Source organism: Thamnophis sirtalis, unplaced genomic scaffold, assembly GCF_051295495.1.
Source record: "Thamnophis sirtalis isolate CommonGarterSnake01/CBP01778 unplaced genomic scaffold, rThaSir2_p1.2 scaffold_2, whole genome shotgun sequence".
Classification (NCBI taxonomy): Eukaryota; Metazoa; Chordata; class Lepidosauria; order Squamata; family Natricidae; genus Thamnophis; species Thamnophis sirtalis.
Window position 1 is genome coordinate 149,019,425 of NW_028261382.1, and position 15,703 is coordinate 149,035,127.

Here is a 15,703-nt window from a genome sequence, read left to right on the forward strand (position 1 = left end):
GCCAGGGATAGAGGACACCTCTCTGGCAGGTTGCAGTCAGTGTTGGTCGGAGGACAGAGGTCGACCCCTAGGCCCCTTAAATACGGGGTGCCAAAGGGCTCGGTCCTGTCCCCCCTCCTATTTAACATCTCCATGAAGCCGCTGGGTGAGATCATTCGTCGGTACGGGATTAAATACCACCAGTATGTGAACGTTACTCAGCTGTATCTGTCCGCCCCGTGCCAACTCAGTGAAGCGGTGGAAGTAATGTGCCAGTGCCTGGAAGCTGTCAGGGTCCGGATGGGAATGAACAAGCTTGCGCTCAACCCTGACAAGACCGAGTGGCTTTGGATGCTGCCCCCCAAAGATAGTCCAGATATTCCACCTTTAAACCTGGGGGGTGAAATCTTATACCCCTCAGAGAGGGCCCGCAACTTGGGTGTTTTCCTGGATCCACAGCTGACACTAGAACATCATTTGTCAGCTGTGACCAGGGGAGCTTTTGCCCAGGTTCGCCTGGTGCACCAGTTGCAGCCCTACCTGGACCGGGAGGCACTCCAAATGGTCACTCACGCCCTCGTCACCTCAAGACTTGACTACTGTAACACGCTCTACCTGGGGCTGCCCTTGAAAAATGTTCGGAGGCTACAACTAGTCCAGATTGCAGCCGCGCAAGCGATACTGAGTGTTACCATGTTACACCTATCGTCTATGAGCTGCACTGGCTCCCTATTGGTCTCCGAACACGCTTCAAGGTGCTGGTTATCACCTTTATCACCTAGGCCTACATGGCCTAGGACCTGGATATCTCTGTGACCGCCTCCTGCCACATACCTCCCAGCGCCCAATGAGATCTCACAGAGTGGGCCTTCTCCGGGTGCCATCGACTACACAATGTCGTGTGGCAGCTCCTCGGGGGAGAGCCTTCTCTGTAGCTGCCCCAGCCCTATGGAATGATCTACCCCTGAGATTCAGACCCTCCCCACTCTCTCGGCCTTCCGAAAGTCTATTAAGACCTGGCTGTTCCGGCAGGCCTGGGGCTGCTGATCTTTGACTGAGCTTCACCCCCACTAAGACTGAGTGCATGTTGCATCTTTTTAAATTCACTTTGTCTTGTATTTTAAATTCTTTTAATATTTTTAAAATTGTTTTTATGTAAGCCACCCGGAGTCCTTCGGAATTGGGCGGCATACAAATCCATTAAAACCTTAAACCTTCTTTGAGTCCCCTTGACCCCAGGCACACATTTAACAAAGTCAATCCTCTGCATGGATTTCTCCTTACAGATTTCACCCAATTTGTGTGAGCAGAGTTGTTTTCTCATCCTAACCCCCTCCTGCTTTCCCCAGGAAATTCTTGTTAATTTCCACTCATGCCAAATGGGAAATCTTGCCAGGTATCAATGCAGCAAGTGATCCCTTTACAGTGTAGAAAATGTAGAATTTCACTTTTAAAATAGAGTTGCAATAATTAGCTTTCTGTAGTCTTAATATTGTTTTAAGACACTAAGGGTTATTATTCCACTGAATCATTTTGGGCCTGACTCATAAGAATAAGTCAGAGCTGCTTTTGAAGTTCATTAATCTTATCCTCCACCTCTTCCTCCTCCTGTTTTCTGCCTAATGTAAAACTTAGAAGGAAGCAAAAGAAATCCTTACTCTTCCAAGGAAAAAAAGGGATGCCAGAATACAAGCAAAACTGCTTTTTATTATTTATTTCAAACTTAAATTCAACTTTAGAAGCCTGAGGAAAACCATTATATCATATAAAAATGATCAAACACTTGCTAAAAAAGAACAAAGTGAAAATACGGTGTCAGTTGTATTTTCCATATGAAATGCCATTCCATATGAAATGACAAATATTCATATACCAGTATATAGTGTCAATAAAGGTTGTATTATTGCAACATTTGTTTCAAAAATAGAGGGTTAGGAAAGGTTTGAAACCCATATTTTGCGGTCTTGGCATAACTAATAGGTTATTGTAGAAGTAACTGCAAGAATTGTTTATTAAATATGAAATGCTAAGGAAAAATAGATGAAAAGATGAATATTTAAAAATATGCATTGCTAATTTAGCAACAATTGCTAAATTAATACCTTAGCATTGCAGGCCTAAGCCTGTTTCCCCCCCCCAACCCCCCCCCCCCCCCCAAAAAAGTCTAGTTTGATAAGTAGCACTTACTCTTAGGTAAATATACCTAGTATTGTTTGAATGTAGAATCAAGGAAACCAGACAAAAATCTGACAAATGGAGTGAAAAACCAAATATTTATGTCAGAAATAAGCCAAACTATTTACATGATTCCAATTTTTTGTCCCTAAAGGAGACACATGAGTATGTCTGTCTGTTAAATTTAATCAGTTTTTGGTAACAAAAAGCTAGGATATCCCAAATAATCTCAGTAAATTGAATTAGTTATATTTTGAAGCCCATGTGGATTGTACTTGCTCATCACAGAACATGAGTTCTGCTCCTTGGAAACTTTTCCTTCTGGCTGTAATGCTTTATAGATAACAGATATGAGAAAGTGTATGTTTTTGTGAGTAGAGCCATGCCAAAAGGGCAGGGCTAACATGAAAGGACTGAATTTTCCAGAGAACAAAGCCACATTTAGGAGTGTCTGTAGTTAAAGAACTCAATGTGATTAAATCCTTATCCAGCCTATCACTACAAAGTGTACAAAATTTATCTTTGTATATGATAATGGACACTTTATGCCTTTATCATACTTTATTCCCTCTTTAGAAGAATGGCAAATTAAGCTGTGAGAATTGCATTAATGTCAAAAACAACTTCATATTTGAAAAACAAGTCTGTCAATAAATTCCACTCAACTATTTATTTATTTATTTATTCATTTATTTATTTATTTATTTATTTATTTAATATATTTATATGCCGCCCAATCCCAAAGGACTCCGGGCAGCTTACAAAAAATATAAGAAAAAACACATAACGATAAAAGAAAACAATTTAAAAACAACAAACACCCTCATACATTCATGCTAGTTGGGGCTGGCCCTCAACAGTGAGGTCAACAGCCCCAGGCCTGCCGGAACAGCCAGGTTTTTACAGCTTTCCTGAAGGCCATGAGAGTGGGTATGGTTCGGATTTCCGGGGGGAGCTGGTTCCAGAGAGTCGGAGCCGCCACAGAGAAGGCTCTCCTCTGAGGGCCCGCCAGCTGACACTGTTTGGCTGACGGCATCTGAAGAAGGCCCAATCTGTGGGATCTTACTGGCCGCTGGGAGGTATGTGGCAGGAGGCGGTCTCGCAGGTATCCTGGCCCTAAACCATGTAGGGCTTTAAAGGTAATAACCAACACCTTGAATTGAGTCCGGAGACCAATTGGTAGCCAGTGTAGCTCACAGAGGACAGGTGTAATGTGGGTGTACCTCGGCACACCCAATATCGCCTGCGCAGCCACATTCTGAACTAACTGCAGTCTCCGAACGCTTTTCAAGGGTAGCCCCATGTAGAGCGCGTTACAATAATCCAGACTTGAGGTGATAAGGGTACCATTTATTGATGATGATGCCACATTTGGACTTTTAGTGCATCCAAAGTTTGTATATCTCTAAGAGATATATTGAAGATAGTCCTTCAATGATGGCTGTAATGATGCCTGTTTATTATGGTGGTTAGTTGTGATGACCATTAGATGAAACATTCATGTGATTGCTTCATGATCCCACCTAAACCCTGATTTTCCTTCTGTGGTTTTTAAATAAATTCATGGCTGTTAAGCAAACCACAGAGTGCCTCAGGTGCCATAGGGGAGGGTCTGGGAGGCCTTGTACAAACCTGGGTCTGCTAAGATCTTCCCCATCCCCTGAGGCACCCCACATTCCATTTCCTGCCCCTGGGTTTCCCCACAGACATTAGGCCTTCTTCCTACTCCACTCAACACTATGCGTTCCTCCTCACCTATTGCACACTTACCTTTCAAAGATCTCTGGAGTTCAAGATAGGGAAGGAGGAAAAGCCATTCTCTTCCTGGGCTGCCTGGTACAAATCTAGAAGTGCCTGCCATTTTGGTGCATTGAATTGAGGGTGGTTTGAAAATGGCAGCCACTTCAGAATTGTGCCACACAAACCAGGAACAGATCAGCGTGCTCTGCTTCCTAGAGCTTTCTAGAGCTCACATTAGGGAAGCAGAGCAGCTGCCATTTTGTGGGCATCCTCATTGAATGCAGGCACTCTGAAAATGGCAACTGCTGCTAGTATTGTTCCATATGACCCAGGAGTTCCTATCTGTTCTGGATAGATCCACAGCAGCAATCCAAAGCTTCCTGGAGTTCACATTAAGGAAGTAGAGCAGGACTCTTCTTTCCTGGGCTACATTGCATGATCTTGGAAGTGGCTAGCTTTTTCTGGGCAACTGCATTTAATTATGGGCACTCTGAAAATGGCAACATCTTCTGGGATCATGCCATGCAGCACAGAAATGGAATGGACTATCCTCCTTCCATAGTCCAAGCTCTGGAGACCTTCAAAAGGTAAGAAGCAGGGTGTGGGGCCAAGTGGGGAGGGAAGCAAGTGCAAGGCCTGTGGGGACTTCATGAGGCTGATGAGGAAGAGATGGGCAGAAGGCACTACGGCATCCCTACAATTGGTTATAAAGATGAACAACTATGAGTACGCTGCAACAAGTGCAACTTTGGAAATGGAGTTTTTGTGGGTCCATCATAACTTTGAATGGCCACTAATTAACTGGTTTTAAGTTGAGGACTATCTATTAGCTTCTACTTGAATTATTAAATAAGAATAAAATTGATAGGAATGTTTGTTAATAGGTCAATAATAGGTTAATAGGTGACCTATGATTCATATTATGCTAGCTACCATAGTTAATTATAGAATAGTGACGACTTCTGTAATAGTTTTGAAATATCAAATGTATAATATGAAATAGTAAGATGTTTTAAATGTAAACTAAAAAGACACCATAATGCTAAGAAAAGTAATAAACTTGTACTCTTTTTATCGACAATGCATGTGAAAGGGAGGGGTTCTGAACACAAGATTGCAATTGCCCTATTTATTTTGTAATACATGCTCATGTACATACAGAGACATCCTTTGCCATTTGCATGGAGGTTTCCATATTCTTCTTTGACTAGCACTTTGACTAGCTCACCTAGGTCATGCTTGGAGCAAGTACTATTGCCAGGCAAGAACTATTTCAAACTAGCCCTTCTCCTTTCTGAAAGGAGAAAGACCTGACAAATGATATGGAAGGGACTACAAATTCCAGAATTCCCAAGCTGCATATATTATTTATGTATATTTATACATATATAAATGATTCACAAATATGTTTTGCATTAAAAAAAAACAAATAACTATAAATATCCAAAAAACAAGAACATTAAAAAATGAAATCATTTATTCAGCATGTTAAATGAAAAGTATCAGGCACTGGAGGAGTACTGGATTAGTAGTATATATACAAAATCTTTCTCTGTATATGTAGCTGAGAGAGGCAGAGGTATGTATTTTTCCATAGCAACACTTACATTGTTATTTCATTTTTTTCTTTTTAAATTGAGGTTTAATGTACCCTCATCTTCTTATAACTAGAAAACATACTTTATGTTTATATTTTAAGTAGCACCAAAGAAAATTGATCTGTTTTCTATGGAGTTCTGGTGTCCCAAAGAGCTTGGACCATGGTGATTCTTGTCCAGGCATTTGTAAAACCTTCAGAGTTCTCTGTGGGTTTGTTTCTTTTTTCTCTCAGGCTGTGTATCCTGAGGCATCGGTTCCATTATTCTTTATTTTTTTCACTATATTTTCCTCTAAAATTTTCATATTCCCTCAAAATGTTTCTTTACTTTGCTTAGTACCTGACCCTGATTTCCCTATCCCGTATTGCAGCTAAAGCAGAAACACTTTCACAAATGAAATAAACGTATTTTTCTCTGCCTCCTTTATATTCACGCGTATTGGATTTTAAATTGAATCTTCCTCCAGGTATTTGTTTTCTGTAGACTTCCAGACATTGTTTATGAAATAGTTTAGAGATTCTATCAGGGATCAGACATATGTTAAGGAAAGCCTTTTCCGAGTACTAAAGAAGAGGACAGAAACTGTTGAGAGCTTAACTTGAGTTAAAAGTATTGTTGCAGTGGGCAAAGATCCAGGAATGGGGTTGATTGTTTTCTCAGAGTTAGCTGGCTGCTGTCTGGCATTGATAATGAGATGGTGGTGTTGTCGGTTTTGAGGTGCAGGAAAGGAACAAATCCTCATCTGTTTCCTGTGGATAAACAAAAGGTTCAGAATTGAGTAAAATGTTATTACTTTAAAGAAAGCAGCATTGGAATGCTTCTATAAGCTGAAATGGCAATTTGTATTAAGAGAATGTAGGTTTATACAGAAATTAGTATTGTTGTAGTACTTGTTTATGAATTGTTTCCTTGGGATTTAGACAGTTTTCTTCTTTTCCTTTTAGTTAGTGGACACCATTAAGAAAACATTGTTAATATTACCCATCAAGTATAATAAAATATGTGAGGTTATTTCAGCTATGAGGTGTTTTTTTCATATAGAAGCATATTTACACTACATATAATTAGGAGACTCGGTTGATTGATTGATGTGCCATAAAATCAATAGAGAAAACCTTATAACCAGAAAAGAAAAACAATTGGCTTAATGGACAAAATCCTACAAGAGCCTCACCAGCCACCATAATCCAACACTTGGGGGGAAAACATGTTCTTAATTATCTTTTAAATGAAGGTAGGGTAGGAACCATACATATCACTGGGGAAATCTGTTCCAGAAGACAGGTGTAGTGACAGAAAAGGCCCACCTCCTGAGTCCCATGTCATATAAGATAATGCATAAGCCAAAATGATTCTGAGAGCTTGCATTTTTTTAAAAAAAATCCAGTGTTTTCAAGGGGGGGAAACTTTACTGGTATATTGAGCTGCAAGTAACTATAATTCATACTTCAAAACAGAATTCAATTTAATACTGTGCTATTCATTTTAAAAGCAATAGCCTTTAGACTTATATACGCCCTATAGTTGACTACAGTACTTTCAGGGTAGTTTACAATGCCAGTATATTGCTTCCAACAATCTGGGTCCTCATTTTACCGACCTCGGAAAAATGGAAAGCTGAATCAATCTTGAGCCCATCAGGATCAAACTCCAGACTATGGACAGAGTTAGCCTGCCATACTGCATTCTAACTCATTTTAATGTAGTAAAATCAATCTTAAACTTTGTCTTTGAATCCACAGTTGGAAACATTCTTACCATTATTAAGAAATTGGTTCAGGACATCATAGAGTATGGTGTTAAGTATTCTTCTTGTTTAGTCCTTGAGGCTACGACTGACAGCCAGCAACAGCCAGGCCGTGCCTGATTGGCTAAGGCGCAGCATGGCTAAGCCCGGGCTGTCAGACTCGTGCCTATTGGCCTCCCTACTTGACAGCTCCGTATAAATAGCTGTCAAGCAGGGCAGAGTCCCGATCTACTGCTAGCCTGTCTACTGTACAGATCTGTTCTAATAAAGTGCTGTTGACTTACCTCAGGAGCCTCCTGCCTTATTCCTCCACTGGCAACGAGCTGGTGGGATCTACAGGCCCTGAGCAACAGCCTAGACAGAGACAGATAATTCATTTTTTTTCTCTCCGCACTGCCACGAGACCTAACTGCTTTAAACTGTGGCCGCTATTCCCCAGTTCGCTCCTTTTGGAACCTCCAGAGAGTGGTGGGCTGTGTTCCTGGAGCGCTTCGAGTGCTTCCTAATAGCCAACAACAGGCAGGGATACTCGCAAGCATGAAAGTGCAGTTTTTTTCTGAGTGCCTGCGGTCCCGAAATGTTCGGGACAGCCTGTTCTTTTGCTCCGAGACTCATCTACGAGCTGAGCTGGAACGAGCTAATGGCCAGGCTTAAAAACCATTATGCCCCTACACCATCTAAAATAGCATACCGCTACGCCTTCCACCAGTGCGTGCAGAAGGAAGCTGAATCGGTCAATCAGTTCCTTCAATCCCTGAGTTGCCGCCATCCAGTGTGAGTTTCCCGACCTGGATGACAACTTCGTCAAGCAATTCGTCTGCAGAGTGAGGGACGTTCGCCTCAAGCAGTGGCTGCTCGCTAAGGCAGACATCATCCTGCCTCAAGCCATTGACGAGGCTAGAGCGGCGGAGGTGTCAGAGCAGTCGACCGTTGAGATGGCCAGATTCCTGCCTCCGCCTCTGCCGCCTTCACCACGAGCCTGCCTGATAGACGACCTCGTCCCACTGCCTGACCCGGACGACGAAGACCAGGTCGACCGCCTGATAGCCATTCCTAGGCGGCAGCCATAAACGCTGACCTGAGCCGCTGTGGCAGCCGCCACTTGCCTTGGTTGCAGAGGTAACCATGCCCGGGCGCCCTGCCCCTTCAAAGCATCTGTGTGCCGCTGCTGCAACAAGAAGGGGCTCCTCCGCAGACCGAGTCATCCCAGCCATCCTATGCCCCACAGGCCCTGCTGCGGAACCAGCCGCCCTGCTGTCAGCAGCGCTGCCGCGACAACTGCTTCACCATCGCCAAAGACCTTCCTGCCACCCCTGCAGAGTCAGTCAGCCAGGCGACAGCCGGCTCAAAGAAGATTTCTGTGTCCGTCCTCATCGAGGGGTCGCCTTGCCTGATGGAGGTGGACACTGGGTCCTCCTGCTCCCTCATCTCTTGGGCCACCTTCACCCGCCTCTGCCCCGGCATCCCGAAGTCCCAGCTGTTGCCACCAGACACTCTGTTACAGGACTACCAGGGGACTCAGATTCCAACTCTGGGTTGCTATGGGGTGCGGGTGGAGTATGGGGGGAAGAGTTGCTGCCTCCCTATCTTGGTAGTGCAGAAGCCGCTGCCGGCTCTGTTGCGCCTGGACTGGTTCACCCCATTGGGCCTCTCCCTCTCCGGAGTGCACCTCACGGTGGATATGCCCCCTGACATCGAGAACGTCCTGGCTGACTATGCTGACGTTTTTGATGGTGAGCTGGGAAAGTACATGGCGACCCCTATATCCCTCAACCTAGACCCCCAGGTTGCCCCTATTAGGCTGAAGGCCCGCAGGGTGCCTTTTGCCTTGAGGCCCAAGGTTGATGCAGAACTTGACAAGCTGTTGGCGCAGGGAGTCCTGGAACCCGTCGACCACTCGCGATGGGAGACCTCAATAGTGGTCCCTGTCAAGGCCGACGGGTCCATCAGGATCTGCGCCGACTACAAGTTCAGCATTAACCTTGGCCTCCAGGCAAACCCCTATCCAGTCCCTGTGGTGCAGCACCTGCTCCATTCCTTGGCACGGGGCTGCATCTTTGCCAAACTGGACATGGCGCAGGCCCACCAGCAGCTCCCAGTGGATGACGATGCGGTGGCTGGCCAGACCATCGTCACCCACTGTGGGGCTTTCTGTTGTCGCCGCCTCCAATTCGGCGTTTCTGTGGCCCTGGGGATCTTCCAGAGCCTCATGGAGCAGCTGCTCCATGGGCTCCCTGGTGTCGTACCGTACTTCGATGACGTCCTAATCGCTGCTACCAGCCGCTCAGGGCTCATCCAAGTACTGCGGAAGGTCCTTGACCATTTCAGGGGTGCGGGTCTTAAATTAAAGTGCAGCAAATTCTCCTTTTCTGTGCCTAAGGTGGAGTTCCTGGGCTTCATGATTCACGCCCAGGGAATCCACCCCAGGAATCCACCCCACCCCCTCTAATGCAGTGCCATTCGGAACGCCCCTGCATCCACCTCCAAGGTGGAGCTGCAAGTGTTCCTTGGCCTTTTAAATTTCTACGTGCCTTTCTTGCCGCACAAGGCGTCACTAGCTGAGCTGCGGCATCGGTTGCTCGACCGATCCATGGCCTGGTGCTGGGGCAGCCGCGAAGCGCATGCATTCACGGTTGTCAAAGCCATGCTGATGTCAGAGGCAGTCTTAGTACAGTATAGTGACAAGATGCCACTGACGTTAGCATGTGACACCTCCCCCGTTCGTCTGGGGGCCGTCCTGAGCCACGTCATTCCCAATGACTCAGAGGCCCCTGTGGCTTTTTATTCTCGGACACTCTCCTCGGCTGAGAGGAACTACAGCCAGATTGACAAAGAGGCTCTGGCTGCTGTGTCCAGGATTAAAAAATTCCATGATTATTTGTATGGTCGGCACTTTACTCTCTACACTGGCCACAAAACTGTCCTTGGCCTTTGGCCGGTGATAGGCCGACCCCTCCTATCCTGTCTCCCAGGATGACTCGCTGGACGGAGTTTCTCGCGGTGTACTCCTACTTGCTGAGATACCGTCCTGGCAAGCAGCTGGGGCACACTGATGCCCTTAGCCGCTGCCCCCTCCCCTCCACTGACCCACAACCGGTCCCATGTCTCTCGGTTCTCTCCATTGCGGACGTGGCCGCCCACTCTGAAGCTGACCCAGGTCATGGCATGGATCCTGAGGGGCGGGCCTATGGGGGGCGGTCTCTCAGGAATTCCGCCCCTTTAAGATGCATTAGATGGAGTTGTCCCTGCACTGCGGCTGCCTGCTGTGGGTCGACCAAGTGGTCATTCCTCCCTCCCTCCGCCCCCAAGTCCTCTCCCGTCTCCATGCAGGCCACCCCGGGGTCACGCGTATGAAGGCGCTTGTCTGGAGTTATGTATGGTGGCCCTGCCTGGATGACGAGATTGAGGGCTGGGTGGGGAGGTGTGTGCCATGCCAGATGTCCCACCCTGCTCTCCCCTCCTCCTCCTCTCGGGAGTGGGAGTTGCCTAGGGGGCCCTGGTCCCGTCTGCATCTCGATTTTGTGGGTCCCTTTCGGGGCCAGGTATTCCTGGTGGTCGTGGATGCCTACTCACTCTGGGTGGAGTTGGTCCTTATGTCCTCCACCACTGCCGAGAGTACGGTGCGGGCCTTGCGGCGACTTTTCACCACCCACGGCCTGTTGGACGTCGTGGTGTCCGACAACGGCCCGCAATTTTCATCCATGATGTTCCAGGCCTTCCTGGCCGCCCAGGAGATCTGCCACGCTCCAGTAGCCCCTTACCATCTGGCCAGCAATGGCCGGGAGGAGAGGGCGGTCCGATCGGCCAAGGAGGCTTTGGGCCAGCAAGGGTGACTGCTTACCTTAGGGCCGAGCACTCCTCTCCTTGCCCCCTCACACGGAAAAGCCCCACGGAGCTACTGTGGGCCGGCACCTGCGGACTACCCTGGATAGATTGCACCCGCTCTATTCAGGGAAACAGCCTGGCAACCTGGGGGCCCCTTTCCGTTCCTTCCGGGTGGGTGACTTGGTATAGGCCAGGAACTATACCGGGGACCCTCAGTGGGTGCCTGCCACTGTCACCGAAATAACTGGCCCCTGTTCCTACAGGGTCCACCTACCCGATGGCAGCGAGTGGCAGCGCCATGTGGACCAACTGAGGTGCTGCCACCATCTGGAAGCCTCAACTCCATCTGACATGCTGAGGCCGGCTGCCGTCGCCTTGCAGCCAGCCCCAGGCCCATTGCAGTTGGCAACCGCCGTTCCGTTTGGGGCCTTCCCCGAGTCAGGTCTCCCCTGCCCAGTTGCCGTGTCCCAGTAACCCGTTGCACAACTTCAAACTGTTCCTGCATTTCCCAGTTCCTCCCAGTTAGGCCTTCCGATATCAGGCCTTTCCAACCCCCTTGCCACCTGCTGGCCAGTTTGTAATTCCCCATCTGTTCAGGCCGTGCCCCCACCGCCTGGCCTACCTGTTCCTGGGATTCCGCCATCCGGACTAGGCCTCCGTGATGTCACCCGGAGCTCCACTCCCTCCGGGGAGGAGCTGCTACGGGGACGTCTTACCTCTCCAGTACCGCCTTTCGAACTGAGGCATTCTGGGTGTGTCCACCACCGTCCAGTCTACTTACATGAGTATGCCTGGCAACGTCAGGTGCATGTTCCCTTGCTGGGGGGGGGGAGAGGTGTTTAGTCCTCAAGGCTATGACTGACAGCCAGCAACAGCCAGAGCGTGCCTGATTGGCTAAGGCGCAGCATGGCTAAGCCCGTGCTGTCAGACTCGCGCCTTTTGGCCTCCCTGCTTGACAGCTCCGTATAAATAGCTGTCAAGCAGGGCGGAGTCCCGATCTACCGCTAGCCTGTCTACTGTACAGCCCTAATAAAGTGCTGTTGACTTACCTCAGGAGCCTCCTGCCTTATTCCTCCAGGGAATACTTCAGTTCTGTTTGTGAGTAGTTCTACAAACAGGATTATATTGGTACTAGTGTGCAATTTTCTGGTACAAGTGCATGATATTCTGCTAGGATAAGGACCTTATCAGGACTTTCCTGCTGGCAACATTCAGCAAAACAATCTACAAGGCTACAAATCTCAGAAATTCTGCATTGGTGGGGAATAAAATTTAACACTAGACTTCTTATCTGGTCACATCAACTAGAAATGCCAATGACTATGGCATTTATTCTGTAGATTAAATATGAATTCCATAAATGACTTAGCATAATGGCTAAATAGTTGAAGTTACTAACTAGTTTGTGTCCTTGCTTGTGTTTTCTTTGTTACTTACAAATCTTTCAGAACAAATTTATCATTTGTTCCTGTTTCCAAGGTTTTTTTCCAAGTTGCTTTGTCCATGGTCATCTAAATTTTCGCTCTGTTTTATTAAGGAAGTTAAGCCAGTGTGGGGTTTTTTTGCAGAAAGGAAGAAATGGTGGGCAACCTCTTGAACTTTAAAAGTACAAAATACACGGAAGTATTTTGTGCAATTCACTCTTTTCACTTAACCCGGGATGACTCCATAAATCTAATACCTATTTATTATTAGATAGACTCATTCTGTTGCTTCTTAGTAACTACCAAATTCTTTGAATACAAACACTGTAGCCTGTTTCAGAAGTGCCTTTTAAGAAAGGCCTAGACGGCCTGGATTAAGGAACTCAATTTTTTTTAGGTATGCATGAGAAAAAGAGAAAATTCACTATTTTCTTTTCTGTATCTCTTGAAATCTCTCACAGTGCTTTATTGTAAAATATTGCAGTCAAGATAGTTATCCTATTCCAGTCTAATTTGGAGTAGGGGAAAGAGTTGATGACCCAGTGCTTCCAGATGTTACTACTCATAATATCTGCTCATAGTCTATTGTATATGGATTTTATGGGCGTTCTAATTCAAAACATCTGGAGGGCATCAGGCTACCTCTCTGTATTGTAAATTGCTAGGACCTCAAGATAATTTTTCTTTTCTTTCATCTTCCTTTCCTGTCAGGTACAACAAATCAGGAGCCAGGGTTAGGTCTAAAATGAATACGAATTTATTCCAAGTTATCTCTAAACAAGGATTTTAACTATAGTGGGGAAATTGGCAGTAGATAAGAGTCAATGGAATTCAAGGAGGGCTGGACTTAGATTACTTGTGGACGTGAAGGGACTCCAAACTGATGATGCACTTGACCCCTCCCTCAGGCTCAGCCTGGTAATCTCCTACATTTCCTTCTCAAATGATTCAGCTTTCTTTAAGATCCCAGAAATGCTGAAAGCATAATTGCTTCTTTTTGATAATTTAGAATTGAGGAGAAATTACCTAACAGTTAGAACAATTAATCAATGGAACAACTTGCCTTCAGAAATTGTGAATGCTCCAAAACTGGATTATTTTAAGAAGAGGTCCATTTGTCTGAAGTGGTGTTGGGTTCCCTGCCTAAGCAGGGGGTTGGACTAGAAGACCTTCAAAATCCCTCCCAACTCTGTTATTCTGTTCTATTCTGTTTTGAAGTTTTAAACCTTTCCTCCTTTTATATATAAAAAATCACAGACTTGCATCTGTATCTGATTGGGCTGTGTCTTATATAGAAACAACTACATTTTGATAAGGATTCATTTCATTTGAAAAATGATAAGTATGAAGACTCTTGATTTTTTAAAAAAATAAATTTTATTAATTTTCTATTAATTACATTTCTTAGTGCTTCATATATATTGTGTTGTCTGGGTATTTAATTTGCTTAACAATACAGATTCCATTCTTACTCTCCACTCCTTTTTCCCAAGCACTGGTAAAATAAGTTCCATGTTTGATAATATTTTGTGTCTTCTTTCTGTTTGATTTTCAATGTAAGTTTATCCATTTCTGCACAGTCTAGCATCTTCTTAATTATCTCTTCATCTTGCGGTGTTTCTTCATCTTTCCAATATTATGCAAAGATAATCCTTGCTGCTGTTAGGACATATAATACCAAATACATACTTTTATTATCATTTTTTCCTGGTATCATCCCTAATAAAAACAGTTCAGGTTTAAAATGTACATGTTTCCCTATTATCTTTTCTAGCCATCTGTGTATTTTTGCCCATTTTTTTTTGTTTTAGCATAAGTCCACCACATATGATAAAATATGTCGGTCTTTTGATTACATTTCCAACATTTACTTGATATTTTTTTAAAAAAACATTTTAACTAATCTAGCAGGTGGTAAATTCCATCTATAAAACATTTTATATAAATTCTCTTTATAATAATTGCCATTGTTAATCTATAGTTCCTTTACCATAAATTTTGCCATTTCTCTAATTCTATGTTATAGCCAAAGGAGACTCTTGATTTTTGATGCTCAAAGAAATGTTTGTTGAAGTATTTGTTTTCCAACTTTAAATAAATATTTACCAATAATTGCTGATATTTCTTTCTATATATCAAAATTGCTGTACCATGGTTTACTGTACCAAACCGTGTTGCATTCAAAACCTATCCTTATCTAGTTCTTTAAAAATTAGGAAATTCAGCAGGCAAAAGGTTTAAAATTAATTTGGGAATCAGATTTAGGAGATATAAATGATAATGATTGGAAAAATATTTGCAAAAAAAGATATATAAGAATATGTCAGTTAGAGTTAAGGAAAATGGATATAAAGTGATATGGAGGTGGTATCTAACACTATGTAAATTAAATCAAATAGATGGTAAATATACAAATATTTGTTGGAGATGCAAGACGGAGGTTGGAACATATAAACATATATGGTGGGATTGTGATAGTGCACAAAAAATATGGGACATGGTATTTAGAGAAATTAGAGAACTTTTGAATGTAAATTTAGATATGTCACCACGGTTTGCATTACTGTTGCTGGTGGAAAAGCAGAATATAAATGAAACAAAAAAGGAATTGATTGTAAATTTGATAATTGTAGCTAGATTAGTGATGGCAAAATATTGGGGACAAAATTGGGATATTCAAAGAAATGAGTGGTATAATGAAATTTGGAATATGGCAACAAATGATTAATTAACAACATAAATTAAATTTAAAAAGGAATGATTAAAGCAAACAATTATAATGAAATATGGGGAGATTTTATAAAAACAGTGTTGGTGGAAGGCAAAGGGAATAAACCTACTCAAGAATATATGTTGTTTTGGAGGGGATAAGGGCATAATTGGAATATATTGAAGAAAAAATATAAGGGAAAAAGTGGTCTCTGGGGGTGTGTGCTCTGTAATATTCATATTTCCCCCCTTTTTGTATTTAGATTATATGTACTGTTTGTATTATTTGTATTTAAAATTAAAAAAATATTTTAAAAAGATCTTAGTATATTCAATTACGCTTTTACGATTAAGAATTTGACACCTAAATTTACATCATTTTTAAATATATATCTATTTTTATATAATAAAGTGTTCAGCTATTCCCATGTTTTGCAAATTATTTTTTATGATACAAAATATACTTTAAATATTTTAAAATATGCATTTTAATAAAGTTGACTATA

At 43.9% G+C, this 15,703-nt stretch overlaps 1 protein-coding gene across 6 annotated transcripts in view; it reads left to right on the plus strand.

Moving 5' to 3' along the window:
- ZNF521 (zinc finger protein 521) overlaps positions 1-15,703 on the plus strand; it is a 355,589-nt gene that overhangs the window by 147,030 nt on the left and 192,856 nt on the right. The gene's annotated exons all lie outside the window — the stretch shown is intronic.